The sequence below is a fragment of the Acanthochromis polyacanthus genome, chromosome 16, assembly GCF_021347895.1.
Source record: "Acanthochromis polyacanthus isolate Apoly-LR-REF ecotype Palm Island chromosome 16, KAUST_Apoly_ChrSc, whole genome shotgun sequence".
In the NCBI taxonomy this organism is placed as follows: domain Eukaryota; kingdom Metazoa; phylum Chordata; class Actinopteri; family Pomacentridae; genus Acanthochromis; species Acanthochromis polyacanthus.
Genome location: NC_067128.1, coordinates 339475 through 359166, shown reverse-complemented (window position 1 = coordinate 359166; position 19692 = coordinate 339475). Strand labels below are relative to the sequence as shown.

At 40.8% G+C, this 19692-nt stretch overlaps 1 long non-coding RNA gene across 1 annotated transcript; it reads left to right on the top strand.

Annotated features, from left to right (window-relative positions):
- Positions 1–12991: 12991 nt before the first annotated feature.
- On the top strand, positions 12992–19021 carry LOC127530305 (uncharacterized). Its single transcript, XR_007936858.1, has 2 exons — positions 12992–13232; positions 18116–19021. It is a non-coding gene; the product is annotated as an uncharacterized LOC127530305 (long non-coding RNA).
- The last annotated feature ends 671 nt before the right edge of the window (positions 19022–19692 follow it).

Sequence of the window (19692 nt, the reverse complement as noted above, 5' to 3'; positions counted from 1 at the left end):
AGTGGTTCCTTCTTCTTCAGTGGTTCCTTCTTCTTCAGTGGTTCCTTCTTCATCAGTGGTTCCTTCTTCAGCGGTTCCTTCTTCATCAGCGGTTCCTTCTTCTTCAGTGGTTCCTTCTTCAGTGGTTCCTTCTTCATCAGCAGTTCCTTCTTCTTCAGTGGTTCCTTCTTCAGTGGTTCCTTCTTCATCAGCGGTTCCTTCTTCTTCAGTGGTTCCTTCTTCAGTGGTTCCTTCTTCATCAGTGGTTCCTTCTTCTTCAGTGGTTCCTTCTTCTTCAGTGGTTCCTTCTTCTTCAGTGGTTCCTTCTTCAGCGGTTCCTTCTTCATCAGCGGTTCCTTCTTCTTCAGTGGTTCCTTCTTCATCAGCGGTTCCTTCTTCTTCAGTGGTTCCTTCTTCAGCGGTTCCTTCTTCATCAGCGGTTCCTTCTTCTTCAGTGGTTCCTTCTTCAGTGGTTCCTTCTTCAGTGGTTCCTTCTTCTTCAGTGGTTCCTTCTTCATCAGCGGTTCCTTCTTCTTCAGTGGTTCCTTCTTCAGTGGTTCCTTCTTCATCAGCGGTTCCTTCTTCTTCAGTGGTTCCTTCTTCAGTGGTTCCTTCTTCAGTGGTTCCTTCTTCATCAGGGGTTCCTTCTTCTTCAGTGGTTCCTTCTTCAGTGGTTCCTTCTTCATCAGTGGTTCCTTCTTCTTCAGGGGTTCCTTCTTCTTCAGTGGTTCCTTCTTCTTCAGTGGTTCCTTCTTCTTCAGGGGTTCCTTCTTCTTCAGTGGTTCCTTCTTCTTCAGTGGTTCCTTCTTCTTCAGGGGTTCCTTCTTCATCAGTGGTTCCTTCTTCTTCAGGGGTTCCTTCTTCTTCAGTGGTTCCTTCTTCTTCAGTGGTTCCTTCTTCTTCAGTGGTTCCTTCTTCATCAGGGGTTCCTTCTTCTTCAGTGGTTCCTTCTTCAGTGGTTCCTTCTTCATCAGGGGTTCCTTCTTCTTCAGTGGTTCCTTCTTCAGTGGTTCCTTCTTCATCAGTGGTTCCTTCTTCTTCAGGGGTTCCTTCTTCTTCAGTGGTTCCTTCTTCTTCAGTGGTTCCTTCTTCATCAGTGGTTCCTTCTTCAGTGGTTCCTTCTTCATCAGCGGTTCCTTCTTCTTCAGTGGTTCCTTCTTCAGTGGTTCCTTCTTCATCAGTGGTTCCTTCTTCTTCAGTGGTTCCTTCTTCAGTGGTTCCTTCTTCATCAGCGGTTCCTTCTTCTTCAGTGGTTCCTTCTTCAGTGGTTCTTCTTCATCAGCGGTTCCTTCTTCTTCAGTGGTTCCTTCTTCAGTGGTTCCTTCTTCAGTGGTTCCTTCTTCTTCAGTGGTTCCTTCTTCTTCAGTGGTTCCTTCTTCATCAGTGGTTCCTTCTTCAGTGGTTCCTTCTTCATCAGCGGTTCCTTCTTCTTCAGTGGTTCCTTCTTCAGTGGTTCCTTCTTCATCAGTGGTTCCTTCTTCTTCAGTGGTTCCTTCTTCAGTGGTTCCTTCTTCATCAGCGGTTCCTTCTTCTTCAGTGGTTCCTTCTTCAGTGGTTCCTTCTTCATCAGCGGTTCCTTCTTCTTCAGTGGTTCCTTCTTCATCAGCGGTTCCTTCTTCTTCAGCGGTTCCTTCTTCTTCAGTGGTTCCTTCTTCTTCAGCGGTTCCTTCTTCATCAGTGGTTCCTTCTTCTTCAGTGGTTCCTTCTTCTTCAGTGGTTCCTTCTTCATCAGTGGTTCCTTCTTCTTCAGTGGTTCCTTCTTCAGTGGTTCCTTCTTCATCAGCGGTTCCTTCTTCTTCAGTGGTTCCTTCTTCAGTGGTTCCTTCTTCATCAGCGGTTCCTTCTTCTTCAGTGGTTCCTTCTTCATCAGCGGTTCCTTCTTCTTCAGCGGTTCCTTCTTCTTCAGTGATTCCTTCTTCTTCAGTGGTTCCTTCTTCATCAGCGGTTCCTTCTTCTTCAGTGGTTCCTTCTTCAGTGGTTCCTTCTTCATCAGCGGTTCCTTCTTCTTCAGTGGTTCCTTCTTCATCAGCGGTTCCTTCTTCTTCAGCGGTTCCTTCTTCTTCAGTGGTTCCTTCTTCATCAGCGGTTCCTTCTTCTTCAGTGGTTCCTTCTTCATCAGCGGTTCCTTCTTCTTCAGCGGTTCCTTCTTCTTCAGTGGTTCCTTCTTTATCAGTGGTTCCTTCTTCATCAGTGGTTCCTTCTTCATCAGTGGTTCCTTCTTCATCAGCGGTTCCTTCTTCATCAGCGGTTCCTTCTTCATCAGTGGTTCCTTCTTCATCAGCGGTTCCTTCTTCATCAGTGGTTCCTTCTTCTTCAGTGGTTCCTTCCTCTGCCTTCACCATGAAGTCCTGCTTGCTTTAGTGTTTGGCGTGCGCTACGTGATGCTTCCAGGTCAGCCTTCAGGTCTTTGGATGTTTTTTCCACAGTTCAGACCAACCTTCAAAGACTTCTCTCATCACTTTTCCTCTTCCCTCCACATCCAGCCAGGTTCTTGACAGTTCCATGCTCAGCAGACTTCTTCATAACATTACACACTGATGGAACAGGGATGCTAAGGTCCTTGGAGATGGCCTTATGGCCTTTAGAAGGAACAGGGAACAACATGCGGCTTTTTAAAACATTAAAGTCCTCATTTATTGGCTAATCCATGTCATGTGGGCACGGACAGTTTATCTCCAGGTGATTCTAATTTCTGATTAATCACAGCTGAGTCAAAATGGGGGTTTCCCACACTGTTTTAAAGGCTGCTAGTACCAGTGCTGATCGTTCAGTTTCTCTTTTTTCCCCTCCTATTGCTTTTTTAAAATTGTAGTTTTATCATTTGCTGTTCAGAATCAAACATGAGTTGTCTGCAGACCAAAGCTCTTTCACTAGATTCACTTTTTCAGGAGATATTCTACATTATTATTTAAATGTAATGGCTGCAAACAATTGTGACCATGACTGTAATGAGGATATTCTGCTGCTCTGCTGTTGCCGAGGCTTTTGGAATCTTTAAATGGTTTTCCACCACGTTGTACTCGGATAATCATGGCTGCTGCTTGAAGACTTAGTGCATGTTCTGTTGCTTCAGTTAAAAGCATTAGTGCATGTTTTGTTGCCTTATGTTTGTTGGCTGATAGACGGCTGTGGTGGACGTTCATGACTCAGAACTTCATCTCTGTTTCTGTGGATTCCTGCAGTTAATTGCTGGAATCTAATGAACCGATCCAACCTCGTCTCTCATAAGGACAGTCTGTGTTTCTGAGGGAAGAAGAAGATGAGCCAGATAGAAGAATGTGTTTTCACTAAAGCTCCTGGTCCTGTCATCGACTCCTTCCAGCAGGAAATCACAGCGAGAAATTGAGTTTTATGGTCTGTTTTCATTTATGGCCTGGAAAGTTGCATTCAGACATCATGTAGATTTATGGGCTCATGTCACTGAGAACTCAGTTTCCTGCTTTTGGGTTTCATGTCAGAAAGCAGTAAAATCAGGAGGTGATTAAACTGTCTTACACTTTTTATGCAACAAAGGCAGGGTTTAAATGGACTTAATGATCGTGTTTTTGAAGAATTAAATTTTTGTGTATATCAGCATCATATCTGGATTTAAGAAGCCTGGAGTCAGTCACTTCTGAAACCTATTTTTTTAGATTTGCTTTTATGTGAGGTTTACTTTTAGCTTTGTTTAGTTTCAATGTTTTATTCTGTATTATGTCCTGTTTATTTTAGATGTTCTCTCTGTTTTGTTTTTTACTTTTAGCAGCCTGGTTCTTTGGTGTGATATCTTTATTTTTTAATTTTCTAATTTATTGATTTTTAATTTCTAACTTTTAATCTTCAGTCTTGTTCTACTGCCTAGTGTCTTTGTTTGATATTACTGCTAATCTAGCTAATTATTCATTTAACTTATCATTTTTTCTATTTTTTTTAATTAACTGCTCTGCCTCATTCCTGTGTCTTACTTGGTTGTTTGTATTTGCATGTTTAAACTATCTCCATAGGGGTACAGAGGAACATTTCCAGCAACCATCACTCCTGTGCTCTAATGCTACATTGTGTTAGCTAATGGTGCTGAAAGGCTCATTGATGGTTAGAAAACCCTTGTTCAGTTATGTTAGCACATGGATAAAAGTGTGAGTTTTCATGGAGAACTGCTGTGAATCCCCACCAGACGATAATACCCTACAACTGCCCACTTTGATACCACCATGGTTTCTCTGTTGTTTCCTCTGGTCTCCTGAGTGGCTCTCCTGTGTCACACAGCCAATAAAAGGATGCACCACCCACATGGAAACTTCACCTCCACTCAGGGTCGCTGACCTTCATCATGACTACCTCCCATCCCAGCATCCACCACGCCCTCGTCCTGCATGGTGGCAGCAGCCAGCTCTGTATGACAGCAGGAACGAGATGGCCAAAACTTTCACAAAACAACTCCCTAATTAGAGCTTCAAGGCTTTTTGTTTCCATTGCGATGCAGAATCTGACAGCTTTAGCTGCGACACCAGCCCTGAATGCACCAAAACAAACAGTGGACATAACGATCGCTCTATAAGCAGAAAGGAATTAGAACAGAGTCCAACCTTACTGCCTTTCCTGAGTATAACAAATCACTGTTGAGTTTTAGATGCAACTACCCCAAAGTAGGAACTTTATTCTCCCCCAGAAACAGCCCTGAAAGAGGTTGTACAGGGTTGGTTCTTGAGATACCAACATGAACAAGTGTTGGGGCTGATAGTTCCTGCATGGAAAACTGCTGAAAGACAGACGGAACATCAATCAAACCTGGGGTCTTGTATAAAATGCTCTCACGCTTTTTTCTTCCATTGATGGCAGGAAGATGAATGATCCAGATCCACAGCATGATGTTGGTATTCAACACTGATGGTTCAGTGGTTAGCAACGCTGCTAACTATGGGTTTAAACAGGGAGTTTGGCCTCCTCCAAAGACGTGAGCAATAGGTAAGGCAGTGATTCTGCATTGAGCGTAAATAGTTCACCTTAAGGGTTAAAGTGCATCACTGGAGAAAGAAGTCCTACTAACCTCTGAGCATATTTTAATTCCAGTGGTCCAAAGGGGAAGTTCTGCATCTCTGAGGAACCCTGAGCTTCAAACCTGACATCTCTGAAGTCAGAAACCTCAACAAAACCAGGCTGAAGAAGAGTCCGGAGGAAAAACCAACCAAAGACCTCATCAAACAGGAAAAGGAAGATTCCTTATGAAGACCAGTCCTCTTACGTACGGTACGTTCTGCGAGCTTAGCCTTTTTCTCCACCTGGTCCTGAATTAACCTAAGGAAAGGGTTAAGGAAGGCTATACTGGCTGACACAACATGCACTAAAATAAGACGTTCTGTACAACCCCACACCATCCAGCTGCAACGACAGCATGTCTTAGTAGTAATTGTTGCAGTAATAGTAGTAATAGCAGCAGCAGCAGCAGCAGCAGTAATAGTAGTAGTAATACTAGTAGTAGTAGTGTGGCGGCTTCAGGTCACTGTGGGTTCCTGGTTTTCTCTGCAGCTGCTGGCTCATTTTTCAGTCTCTAGAAAACGCCCATAGGAAATCTCAGGGCTATTTAATGATCATAAACTTCACCAAAGTCCAGATTTAGAGCAGGATGAGGCGGTGAATGGGTTTGAGGAAAGACTTCTACCTGGAGAATGAGATCTGAATTCTGGTGAAACCACAAATAAAAGGTAACTTTTAGTTTGTCTTTGAACGTCTGAAGTGTTTATCAGAGATTAAACATCTGCAGGAGTTTATATATATATATATATTTATATATATATATATATATTTCTGCCTACTGCAGCTTTAACATTAGGGTTCTGGTTCTTAGTGGAACAGTAATTTACCAGTTTTAATTTATTCTTGATTAAAAAAGCACTCTAACAAGAACTGCCTCCAGTTGAATGGATGAAAACAAACAAAGATCATTTCATCACACCATGCTGATGGAAAAAAAAACACATGGAGCCAGCTCAGAAGACGCTTCCAACTGAAAAACATTCATTATGAAGTTTAGAGTTTCAAAAAGAAAATAAAAACAGATCATGTTTTGTGACCATTTCACAAACTGCTGTGAGGATTAGAGTCATCCTTTCATTCATGGTTTTATATAGAAATAGAATAAAAACAGAGCACTAACTTCACCTCCATGTTCCACAGTCAGTCAGTGCTTTGATCCTGAATCCACTCCAATCATGCTGGACCTTAGCTGATCTCGTTTATTAGTTTAAATATCAGACCTTTTTTCGTGTTCTTAGTAAAGTTTAATGTTGCGGTTTTTGCCTTTTGGTGACCAATTATTCTCGTTGTGTTTTGTGTAAATAAGAATTTTCTAATAAATTTTCCACAGAAACTTGCTGAGAGAAACTTTTAGACTGAAAACCATAAAAGACACAACAGTAGCTCGTGTTGTTTTTTTCGTATTGATTCCCAAAAACGCTGATCTTGACAGATTGACTATGAGGAAAGTCTTATTGTGTTTGAGTGCCACAACCTCAGCCTCCCCAGTGTGTCTTTATGAAGCCCAGTAACACCAGCGCTTCCTTCCAGCTTTCCTATGGGCTGTTCCCAGTCCCACCAGTATGAAGGACGTATGGAGGAATGGGCAGGAACACCCCTCTCTGTTCCCTCTCCTCCTGGTAAATAAGCTGCCCCTCGATGAGGCCTTCTTGGCAGACTGACAGAAATATTGTGAACTTCCTGTGACCCCAAAAACAAGAAGAAACTCCCTGGATGTCGGATCGTACCAGCTTCCTCCAGCACTCACACATTCATTAAGTCTTCGTTTCACACCAGTTTGGCTCCTAGAACTTTCCTTCTTCTATGTGCGCTCGTGAACACAAACACGAAACTTCTGGCTCTTGTTCACCTTTTGTTCCAAACTCAGGAACAAAAAAGTCAACAGAGACCTTTGATAACATTTAAACAGCAGATTGTTTTCATGGAGCCTGCTGGGCAAACATCAGAGTGGAAGATTAGTGACTTAACCCTATAATGGTTTCTGTTGGTAGCTCCTGTCACGTGTTTCTCCACTATGGAAACTAGACCATTTATATCCCGGTAGTCTGGAGCTTACAGTTGCATCACTGAAATACACGTGTCTTTATTCCAAAAACTATTATAGAGTTTGGTTCTTTCTCAGATTTATCTTTTGGAAATATGACAAATTCAAAGCTTCTGGTTGTATCTCTGGCTGCTCATCTGGACAGAAATTGTTCAGTTAAACTAGATTTGTTGTTTTTTTCTAACGCAGACTTGATTCTTCAGATTCTGATGGTGTTTACGTCAGAATTCCATCTAGAACCTTAATTCCTGATTAATGCCTGATTTATCCAAAATGTTATCATTTTAATGCCTGTTTGGGCTCTTTGTCTTGTTGGAACATCCATGTGTCCAAAACAAAACCTTCTGCCGATGGTTTTAGGTTTTCCTGAAGAACATGGAGGAAATCCTCCTTCTTTATTATTTCATTTACTTTGTGTGAAGCAAAAGTTCCACAGAGCATGATGCTGCCACCTCCAGGTCTGATGGTTGCTTTGGTGTTCTTGGTGCTAAAGGCCTCACCTTCAGTTCTTGTTCCATCTGACAACAGAACTTTCCTCCAGAACCTTTTCTTTGTCCATGTGATCAGTGGAGCTTCAAGGTTCTGCTTCTAGAGGAAGAACTTCCTTCTTCATGGATCCTCTAGAACCCTGTGGACACTGACAGTTGTGTTCCAGCAGCTTCTCATCCATCCAGACCTGCTTTCTGATGGTTCCTGGTTGACTTTGACCATCGTGACCAATGGTCTCTCAGCAGGAGGTGGTAGTTTGTGTTTTCTTCTTGATGGTGGCAGTAACACACCTGAACCTTGAGGATGATTCTGGATCTGAAGCTGCTTTAAAACAGCTCCAAATGACTTTCTGACTGGATCAAGTCAATGATTTGCTTCTTTTTTTTTAATCTTTGCTGAGCCTCTTAGTCGTAATTAATTCATTAAACTGGCTCAGAGGAGTCACCAGCTGTAGTCAATTCTAATCATTCACAGGAAGTTAAGAAAGATCGACTAACATAACTTTCTGCAGCACCAAGTCACTCTAAGTATTTCTGACCAGCAGATTGTCAGATCCAGAATAAATCTATGAATAAACTAAAATGCATGATTGTGAGTCAGTGAGTCCATCATAGAACCTTTAGAGTCACTGGAAACTCCAGGCTTCCATCATATTCATGGTCTTTAAGTGTATATAAACTATTGTTCACTATTGTTACCATAAATATTTTACTTATATTTTCTCCAGGGTCCAGTGAACTCAGATCCTAACAATGAGGTTCATGTGTCGGATATTATCACCCTTCAGCAGTTTATTAAGATGATTGAAAATAGAAAAACACATTTCTGAAACATCCAAACAAGGACGAGCTGTGGCCTCCCTCCATATTTAACATAAATAAGCTCTACAGCTGTTGGTGTAACGCCTGACTGTGCACGGTCCACGCTGAGGCGTGTGCATGTGTGAAAGGACATGAGACTGAAAGGAAACAGGTCCATCTGCACAAACAAACTCTGCTTTTCTGTACAACAAAACTCCAGTGGAAACTTGGATTCTGGAGGTTTGTGTGTGGAGATGCTGTGAAGGTCTAATAATTCTAATTCATGTTATTTTCCATGACTTCAGAGCATTTAGAGTTCAGTTTTATGCAACAGGTCCTGATCCGGGCCAGAATTCCCACATCCTGTGTGCATTTATAGATCTATATGTTGTCAGTGATCCCGCTGGGTGGAATCATCTCACAGGTCAGCTGGAGACCAATCAGCTGTTTGGAATCCAGTTCCTTGGAAAGCCTCCCTCTGAGCGTCTGATCAGCGTCAGATGGAAGCTGCTGCTGGGGTTTAGATAGACAGGAGACGAGCTTCTCATAATAAAGTCTTAGTCTGACCTGGTTTTCCCACAAAGCTTCCCCTAAATGCTCAGACTGAACACAAGGTGCTTTCAGACCTCCATGGGAGCTCCTCTGAGTCAGTCTGGTTTTATAATTTATTTTATTATTATTGAAAGAGTTTCCAAAAAGATCCAGCAGAGAGGAAACCTGCAGAGAGGAAACCTGCAGAGAAGGACGTTGTCTGGAAACTGTTCTGCTTCCAGCTGGAAGATCTGAGGTTTTCTGTTGAATTTCTCTCTGAGTGTCAGTGAGATGTACACACGTGGACAAAATTGTTGGTACCCCTCAGTTAAAGAAGGAAAAACCCACAATTCTCACTGAAATCACTTGAAACTCACAAAAGTAACAATAAATAAAAATTTATTGAAAATTAAATAATCAAAAACAGTCATTACTTTTGAATTGTTGATTAACATAATTATTTAAAAAAACAAACTAATGAAACAGGCCTGGACAAAAATGATGGTACCTCTATAAAAGATTGAAAACTATTTGACCAGAGTGACATGATTAACTCAGGTGTGTCATTTAATTGACATCACAGGTGTTTCCAAACTCATAATCAGTCAGTCTGCCTATTTAAAGGGAGACAAGTAGTCACCCTGCTGTTTGGTGAAAAGGTGTGTACCACACTGAACATGGACAACAGAAAGCGAAGGAGAGAATTGTCCCAGGACATCCGAAAAAAAATGATAGACAAACATCTTAAAGGTAAAGGCTATAAGACCATCTCTAAACAGCTTGAAGTTCCTGTGACAACAGTGGCTCATATTATTCAGAAGTTCAAGACCCACGGGACAGTAGCCAACCTCCCTGGACGTGGCCGCAAGAGGAAAATTGATGACAAATTGAAGAGACGGATCGTTGGAATTGTATCCAAAGAGCCCAGAGCAACCTCCAAAGAAATTAAAGGTGAACTCCAAGGCCAAGGTACATCAGTGTCAGATCGCACCATTCGTCGTTGTTTGAGCCAAAGTGGACTTCATGGGAGACGACCAAGGAGGACACCACTGCTGAAAAAAACTCATAAAAAAGCGAGACTGGAATTTGCAAAAATACATGTTGACAAGCCACAAAGCTTCTGGGAGAATGTCCTTTGGACAGATGAGACCAAACTGGAGCTTTTTGGTAAGGCACATCAACTCTATGTTCATAGACTCAAAAACCAAGCATACGAAGAAAAGAACACTGTCCCTACGGTGAAACATGGAGGAGGCTCAGTAATGTTTTGGGGCTGCTTTGCTGCATCTGGCACAGGGTGTCTTGAAAGTGTGCAAGGTACGATGAAATCTGAAGACTATCAAGGCATTCTGGAGAGAAATGTGCTGCCTAGTGTCAGAAAGCTTGGTCTCAGTCGCAGGTCATGGGTCTTCCAACAGGACAACGATCCAAAACACACAGCCAAAAACACCCAAGAATGGCTGAGAGAAAAGCGTTGGACTATTCTAAAGTGGCCTTCTATGAGCCCAGATCTGAATCCCATTGAACATATGTGGAAGGAGCTGAAACATGCCATTTGGAGAAGACACCCATCAAACCTGAGACAACTGGAGCTGTTTGCTCATGAGGAGTGGGCCAAAATACCTGTTGACAGCTGCAGAACGCTCATTGACAAATACAGAAATCGTTTAATTGCAGTGATTGCCTCAAAAGGTTGTGCAACAAAATATTAAGTTATGGGTACCATCATTTTTGTCCAGCCCTATTTCATTAGTTTGTTTTTTAAATAATTATGTTAATCAACAATTCAAAAGTGATGGCTGATTTTGATTATTTAATTTTCAATAAATTTTTATTTATTGTTACTTTTGTGAGTTTCAAGTGATTTCAGTGAGAATTGTGGGTTTTTCCTTCTTTAACTGAGGGGTACCAACAATTTTGTCCACGTGTGTAGAACAATGAGCTGACCTTTATCACGTTTATCTTCAGTGCTTAGCAGCAAACTGCAGCATACAGTTCAGATCAGTTTACATTAAAAGGTGTTGAAGTGTCTGACTGGAAATAACAGATATCTATTAAATGATGGAGACTTTTTAATGTAACTTCAGTTGTCATTTTGAACTGAAAGTGCTGAAACATTTCCAGTCTGGAGGTCATTTAGACCCAGTAAAACTGAAAACACAAAAGGAAGCAGAAACTAAGATTTAGTTCCTGAAAAATCTCTTTTACCAGACTCACTGTCTTCATCTTAAAATGGCTCAGCATGAAAAAAACTCAGAATAATCAGAGTCCTGATGGAAAACTGCAGATAGGATTCTTATCAGAGTGAATTTAAACTGAAGGGATCTAAATTCTAACAATATTAAATGAACTGGTCTGTTTTTATTAGATTCTGTTCTTTCATCTAGTGATTATCATTATTATCATTTACTGGTGCAGCATCTTAATTTAACAGACATTTTTCTCCTGTTTAGACCAAAATAATAGACTTTTATTTCAGGCATGATATCCTGATGAAGGTACTGCTTTTTCCACTCGTATAAATAAACTCCTAAAGTGTCTAAAGTTACTGTAAGTTTAGTTTTTTTCTCCATTTATCTGTAAGGAAACCTTTTCAGCTTTTGTTCATTGAGGCATTTTTTAAGCTCACATTCTGGGTGAGGCTTGGTTTGGGATCGTTCTGATGAATTTCTGTGCACAGTTTCTGTCAGCGTTCTAAAAAATAATTCTTCCTGGTTTCTGGCTTTATTTTCTTATTTTCCTGAGAAGAAACAGAATCTTTAGGTTTGCTTCATGTGTAGTAATTAAATGGATTTGCAGGATTTCTTAGTCTTCAGCTGAATGCTCCGGTTTATTTCCAGGCTTATCCAGATACGAGGCAGGCGGTACTGCAGCAGCTTCATACATATTTTACTTTATTTCATCTGTTTGAGGACCTCAGCTGATGGTAAATCCACCAGTCAGTCAGAAGTTTCCTGTTAGCTTCTGGACTTTATTGACGAGCTGCTCTGTCACTAGCAGACCTCTGGAATGAAGTCAGACGAAGCAAAGAGCAGATTTTTGATGCAGCTCCAGATCCTCTCTGGATGAGGGAACTAAAACTGTCCTTTATGACTGAGCTGGAGAAGGGAAGCCTACAGAGGAATCAGAGAGGAGGAGACTGGGAATTCAGGTTCCTTTACATCATGTCAACTTTCAGCTATTTACGGTCCAATAATGACATAAAAACAATGTACTGTACAACAGGAGAAAGGTACCAACAGCTGGAAATAGAAATAGATAAACTGTTGAAACAGGAACCAGAAGTGAATTATGACTGTGATTAATAAATGGTTGATCTCTTTAACTAAATATAGGGAATTAAATATGATTAGAAGGTTTGATCTGAAGGTTTGATTAGGTTTTATTGTCCACGTAGAAGGAACAAGACAAAAGTGACAAAAAGAAGAAAATTTTTAAAAAGAATAAAAGATTTAAAACAAACAAAACCTTCTTAAAAACTGACAGTTATAGATTCAGATTTATGTAATAAATAGTCCTAATTAATATCAGGTTAAATTAATGGTTTTACAGCAGGATTAATTAATTATTCTTTAATGAATCTAAAATGGCCCTGGATCAGATTTAAGTAGTATAACTTAACTTTGTACAGTGATGGAAAAAAGCTTTCAGACACCCTTAAAATTTTCCACAGTCTCAAATAATATCAGGAAATATTCTTGTAAAAATCTTGTTTGTGTTTCTAAAGGTGCATCAGACAGACACAAACTAATGCATACAATGTTTGTTGTTATTTATTGTTTACAAGAAAAAACAACAAAAGTAAATTCTATTAAAATGACCCAATACTCAGAATGTCTTATTTTTATGGAGCCAGTCAGTTTTAGGTTTTTAATGACTTTTTTAGGATCTATTTAGTATTCTGTCTGTGACTGGACTAAAATAAATTACACTGTAGGACCTCAGAGTGATTGTTAATGCAGTATTTCACAGATGGATGGAGTGTCCAAGAACTTTTTGCACCGCTGTATTCCACTGGTTTTAAATTAGATTTGATGACTATAATTTTCCAGGTTCACATCAAGTTTCTTTCTGTTTTAATAGAAGTGAATATGGAAGAGGCCTAATCTGATGTGTTCTTGTGATTTCAGGAAGCTCCTGGTGAATCTTCTGAGTAACATCATGGTCACATCTGTGGTTTCTTCAGACTTTATTAACTAACGTCATAAAGTCTGAGAGTCATAACCACACAGCTCAGCGTTGTTCTGGAAATATCCGTCATGATATCAGTGTGGAATCTCCTTCTGCTGTTGACGTCAGAATCTAATGAATCCAACCGGATCTACAGAATGAAACAACATATACTCATCTGATACTGCTTTAAACACACATATACGGTGAGTGGACGCCCTGTAATCCATCGTCATTAGTCTGGGTTTAACTCTGATTAGAAATGACACACTTCACTTGAAATCTGAAAAGTTTCCATTATGTTTATCTAACTGTGACCTGGACAGTGAGTGTTTGAGTTGGCCTCGTCTTTATGTAAGCAATAAAAAACGGTAGAAGTGACACAATATGTGAGTGGAGAAAGTCCCCAGAGTGGAAGTTTTACCAGCAGGCCTTCAGCCTTCATCTGTGAGCTTCTGTTTCCAGAGAAGACTTTGACGTTGTGATTCTAAGGGACTCTCTACTCACAGGAATTAAACTCCCACAGAGACGTTTTTCTCAAGTACTGCAGCTCGATTGTCAGTTATTCATTAATTTTCCACTTCAGATAAAATGAAGATAAAATGCACATTTTGTCACGAGGGAATCTATTGACCTTAAAATGAAGAAATCTGAAATATCACAGATGGAGCAGCGTCCCTTTTTGGAAGATGTTTGTGGGAAAGGAGTCTGCTGAGATGGTTCAATCTAGTGTCATTAAGTCAAACTAAGTTCAGCTTATTTCGGTAGATTCTCATCAGAAAGAGCATCTGTCGGAAAAATTTAGGAAGATAAGCATCTCTGGATTTAACTATTTAAATCAGACAAAGCAGAATACTACAGAAAGATGTAAAGAATGAAATAAAAACAGAGATAAACTTAATATAAAGAAGAAACGTGAAAATCTTGCAATTAGTGTTTAGTGTTTGCAGGGTAAAACATTAGACAAGACTTTGGAGAATCCAAAAAAAGTGCTTTAGCCTCATGAAGACCCAAACCAGTCCACCGGTCCAAAACTGAGCCGACGCTACAATCCACCAACAGCGACTACAGACCTGGACTGATCTGAAACTTAGATAAACTTTATTAATTATTAATGAATAATTATGATGCATCTACATGTCTAAACAGGACTATCAAACATTAAACTGGAATTAGTTATTCAGTTTTCAAGGCATTTGAACTAAAGTTCTGAGATGTGGGAACACGGTGACTTTAGGTCAGACGGAAGATAAAACGGATAATCTGAACTACTTTGCCTGTTTATTGGTCAATCTTGTAATGAGTGCAGCTCTAATGTTGGTAATAACCTATAATTGCACTTAAAAGTTGTGCATGTAAGTATGTAAAGTTTAAACAGGTCCTGCTACAATGCTAAGCTAACCGCTAGCATGATCACTGTTGGCTGTGAAAACTAATGTTGCTGTTCTATGGGGAACATCCCTCATTCTGTAGCTAACGATGTTATTCTGTGAGTTCTAATGAAAACTGTAGTATGATAAGAAGACATTTTACTTCAACAACATTACTTCACTATTAGTTTCCTTATTACTGGATTGTTCTCAGAGTCTTTCACTGGCAGTTTGCTGGAATTTGAAGAGAAATATTAAAATATATATCTGTGTTCAGCAGACTGACCTAGCGTGGCTTTAATAGAACCACATGTGTTTGCTCTGTCAGCAGTGGTCACATGGAAAGCATGAATCTGTCATGATATTTTTACATGTAAGAGGTTTCCACTGACACCTTCTTAGAGCCAGTCAGCTTTACAGCAGCAGTAAGTACGACTGCTGACAACATCTGTACTACCAAAGCCTTCTACTTGGTCTCTCTGTGGTATTTATCTTGGAGCTGAACCTCTCAGATGGTCCAGATAATGGATTTATAATATATATATAATATATAATGATGGCTCATTTAGTCTGACAAACTTCAGAGTTTGTTTAAAACTTGCATATCTGACTCGTTAGTCTCTCTCCATGTCAGACTTCTTCTGCTGCTGTTCCCAGATCCCGACAGAAAACTGGTGAATATAAAAACCAAATCTGTGAACAGAAGAGCAGCAAGAAGTCGTTCTGCATCCTTAGACTCCTCAAACTAATATTAACTGATGAGCTGCTGACAATAATCCTGTCAGAAGTGATTCTGATTCCTAAATAGAATCTTTCTTGTTAAATAATGATGTTCTTACAACATTTTCCTTAAAATAGGGATAAAATCCAAATATTCTGGAACTGTATGTTGTTATTAAGTTCTATAATAAAACATCATTAAACCAAATATAATAGAGTATAATTTCATAAATTCAGGTATTGTGATCCTAATCAGAGCTGAAACAATCCCATCCCCTGTTAATTCCAGTCAACTATTCATTTCATGAGCTCTGTTATAAACATGTCGTCACTCTCAGTGTTCTTTGTGTTTGTTTGAATGTTAGATAAACCATAGAAACCAGGAACATAAGGACTGTGGGTATTTTTAACCGCTAAGACTCCACCCTGCCTCTCTGAGCGTCCTTGATCCTTCAGCTGAATGTGACTTCCAGCTCGTTAAACAAAAAGTGTCGAGAAGTTTTCAGTGCTCGTTAGTCAACATATCCAAGGACTGCTGGAAACTGTTCCCCTGATGAAGAACCTGATTCTCACAGTCCTGGACCTGATTTTATTAGCTGCTGATGTGAGAGGAAAACGTCTTTGTCCACATTTACCCCCTGGCAGCCGAGTTGTTTGTGTCGCTGGAGGTCGTGTGATTGGGTGATTTTATAATGACCCTCTCTCATAAATCTAACAGGACAGTAACTTGCTGCTGTGCCAGTTTTATTCTGGTTCTGCTGCTGGAACAACGTGATTTAATCCTTCCTCCAGCCAGAAGCCTTTTACCAAACCTTCATCAACATCAACAACCCTTCCATAATGGATGATTATCATCAAGGTAGACCACAGAAAGAGTCATCAGGAGAAAATGAGTCTCTGTGAGGTTTCTGAGTGGAATAATCTCAGAGTGGAGCTGGTTCAGAGCAGGTTTTGGTTGTTTGGCTCGGTGAGACTTCTAATAAAACTTCCTGGAACACCGCGGCTTTGGAAAAGAGTCTCTGTGGTCTCAGGACCGAGTCAAAGCTGAACGGATTCCCGCTGAAACCATCGACCAACAAAGAGCCCAGTCAGAGGAACATTTAGGGAATTAGAAATCTGCTGAAAGCTTAATGTCAGTGGCATGACTCAGGCTTTGTTTAAAGATGAACAGGAACAACTTGTTCTGAAAAAGTAAAACCTTCACATCAGCGGCTCATAATTACACATAGATAGACTCATCTGGAGTCATCTTAAAGGAAGTGATTTTAGTTTGAACAGTCTGCTTTCTGCAGCCAATGAATAAAAAAAACTTCATGCTGCTGCACAGATAATATGAGAATGTTGATGTGATAATAAACCAATGCCTATTATCAGATTATTTACAGACGTTAGCAGGGGTGGACTGGCCATCTGTCATACCGGGCTCTGTCCCAGTGGGCCGGTGGTCAACAGGTTCCCCCGGACCTGTAATCAGTAAAGTGGAATGACATTTTAAATATCACGGGTCGCTTCTATTATTCCAGTGTTTACGTCGTTGGTTATCAGCTCAGGAAACACACAGAATAATTACATATGAATTCTGGCATCCCACGTGACGCTACTCAGCCAATGAAACCTCTGCACTGTAGCCGCTAAGCAAGCTCAGCGTTCAGGAAACAGTTTAGAGGCAAAGGACAGACAAGAGGACAGAGTAGATAGAAAGATAAATAACGCGACACCGAGAAGAAAGTAGCCCTGCACACGCTGATCATGTTCGGCTAAACAGACAGTTATGAGGCAGTTTTCTCAACTATAAGATAAGATAATAAGATAAGATAAGATAGACTTTATTGATCTCACAAAGGAGAAATTTAACGTTACAGGACTCTTAGAAACAAAAAACAGAGGAGTGCAAAAGTCACGAAAGTGCAAGAACAAGATAATAAATATTGCACATAATAACAACTACACAGTAGTGTTCTACAGTCTGATGGCAGTGGGGATGAAGGACCTGCGGTAGCGCTCCTTCTTCCACTGAGGGTGTCTGAGTCTCGTGCTAAAGGAGCTGCTCAGCTCCACTACAGTCCGGTGCAGTGGGTGGGAGCTGTTGTCCATGATGGATGAGAGCTTGGTCAACATCCTCCTCTCACCCACATCCATCAGAGTCCAGTGGGCAGCCCAGGACAGAGCTGGCCCTCTTGGTCAGCTTGTTCAGTCTCTTCATGTCCCGCTCTGTGCTGCCCGGGGCCCAGCAGACGACAGCGTAGAGGAAAGCAGAGGCTACCACGGTGTCATAGAAAGTCCTTAGTAGAGGTCTGCACACTCCGAACCCCAACTATGAATATAATCCAAACTAAATATCGTATCAGACTGACCAGTGAGCTCCAAATGTGTTTGAGAACGACTCTGACACCATTCAGACCACGATTCAAAATACTGACAGGACAACCAGCAGCTCAGTTCTCCCATTAAGCAGCAGGGATCTAAGGGGAGAGATATAGGAGTCGCTCCAGAGAAATGGAGCGACTCCATGGATTTTAGGGATGCTGGATAAAGACCTGCTCTTCTAGTCGTCTTCCTTCTACTCGCTGTAAAAAGTCACTCCATCCTCACCGACTTCAACACCTCTTCATGACACACCTGATTCAAATGATCAGCTTATCATCAAGCTCAACAGAAGCCTGATAACGAGCCTGATCATTTGAATCAGGTGTGTTGGAAGAGGGAAACATCTCAAACATGCAGGATAGTGGCCCTCCAGGAACGGATCTTGGCACCCCTGATCTAAACCCTGGTAGACCTGAACCTTCTAAAGCTTCATGTAAACATCTAAACCCTGGTCGATCTGACTGAAAGCCGTCCAGCTTCAGGTCTCTGCCTCCATGTGAATGTCAGCTTCATGGTAGCAGGTTTAAAATAGCTGCTTTTCATTATTTCTCCATAAAATTGTTTTTAATTTTTCCTCCTGTTGCTCTTTTCCCATATTTGTTTCCAGTGATTGATTGGATGTTTTTTTCCAGAACATCCAGTGTGACGACAGCAGAAGCTGTGGGTTTAGTTCTGGAGAGGAAAGGGAAGAAAAAGGGAAGAAAAAGAGAAGAAAAGGAGAAGACAAAGAGAAGAAAAGCAAACAGGAGATTCATTCTGCTGTAAACACCCTGAAGAAACATCTTCAGCAGGACCTCCTCTCCTGACCTCCATGTGAAACTTGTCAGACTTGATAAAAGTGAAGCTCTGTGACTAAACCTGATTCCAAACATGTGGAGCTTTCAGGTCTAATTTCACATTTTAGGGCATGTTGAACAATAAGAGGTCCTGCCAATGGAAATAACCAGAGGAACAGCTCAACAACACACAACCTGCAGTTAAAATACCAAAACCTTCACTGACCTACAGTTCTGCAACAAGCAGAGAACAGTTTAAACTTTCTGCTGTCAGTAGCTTTCACATTGTAAAGACTTCTATTAAAGCAGCCTGTAAAATAACAGCAGCTCACGGTTTATAGCTGGACTCATGAATGTGCTGCAGGAGAACAGACAGCTTAGTACCAGCTTTAGGGTCTAAAAGCGGCAGGTTTCTGATTATTTTTCATGTTTAAGTGTTTTAAACAACCTGATAGATTCAGACCGTCTGTACACTGACCAGGACAGCTGCTAGAACAGAAACTAATCCCCTTAGTCATGAAGAAATGGAGCAGAATTCACCAGAATTATTCATGGAGTGATAATTAATCTCAACAGAAGCCTGGAATCAGCATTCCTCCCCTCTGGAGGTCATTCAGCCCTCAGAGAGTTCAGATCCAGCTGGGATGAACTTATATGGAATCAGAACTCTGCTGCTCTGCCTGGCAGTCATCCTCCAGGCGTCTTTGGGGTTTTACCGTAAAATGTGTTTTTGGCTGTTAAATGTTATCTGGAGTAAACGGAGCCGAGAGGTTCACAAGTGTGTTTTATTTCATTAAGGAGAAATAATGACAAAAACGTGATGTCCAAAGAATTCATGATAAATTAGTCCTTAGCTGGTTTAAACTTTGCTCACTGGTTGGATTTATTAGAGAACCTATGGAATCTAGTTCAGTTCAATTTAATATAATAACTTTATTCGACCTGTCAAGGGTGTCCCCTGCCTTCACCTGAGTCAGCTGGGATAGACTCCAGCACCCCCCATGGCCTTAGTGTGGATAAAGCGGTGTATAGAGAATGGATGGACTTTCAGGATTCAGATAACTTTATCCCCTAGGAGCAATTCAGTTTGCAGACATGGGTCGCAGCAGGACAGGACATTAAACACACATTCTACATACATTTGACTTGGATCTGTCAAAGGTCAGGTGAAGGGTCCAGCAATAAAGTGTGACAGTGACAAAGTGCACAATATCCATACTAAAAACTAGAAAACAACACTGTCACTGTCATTTAAAAGCCTGATGGCGGAAGGAATAAAAGAGTTGGCGTATCGGTTCGTTTTCCTACTGGGAGCGAGATAGCGCCTCCCAGAGGGCATCAACGCAAACCTGTGTTTCAGTGCATGGTCAGGGTGTGCAATAATACTCTTAGCTTTATCCCCAAAGGGAAATTCAATAGTGTAATAATGAATT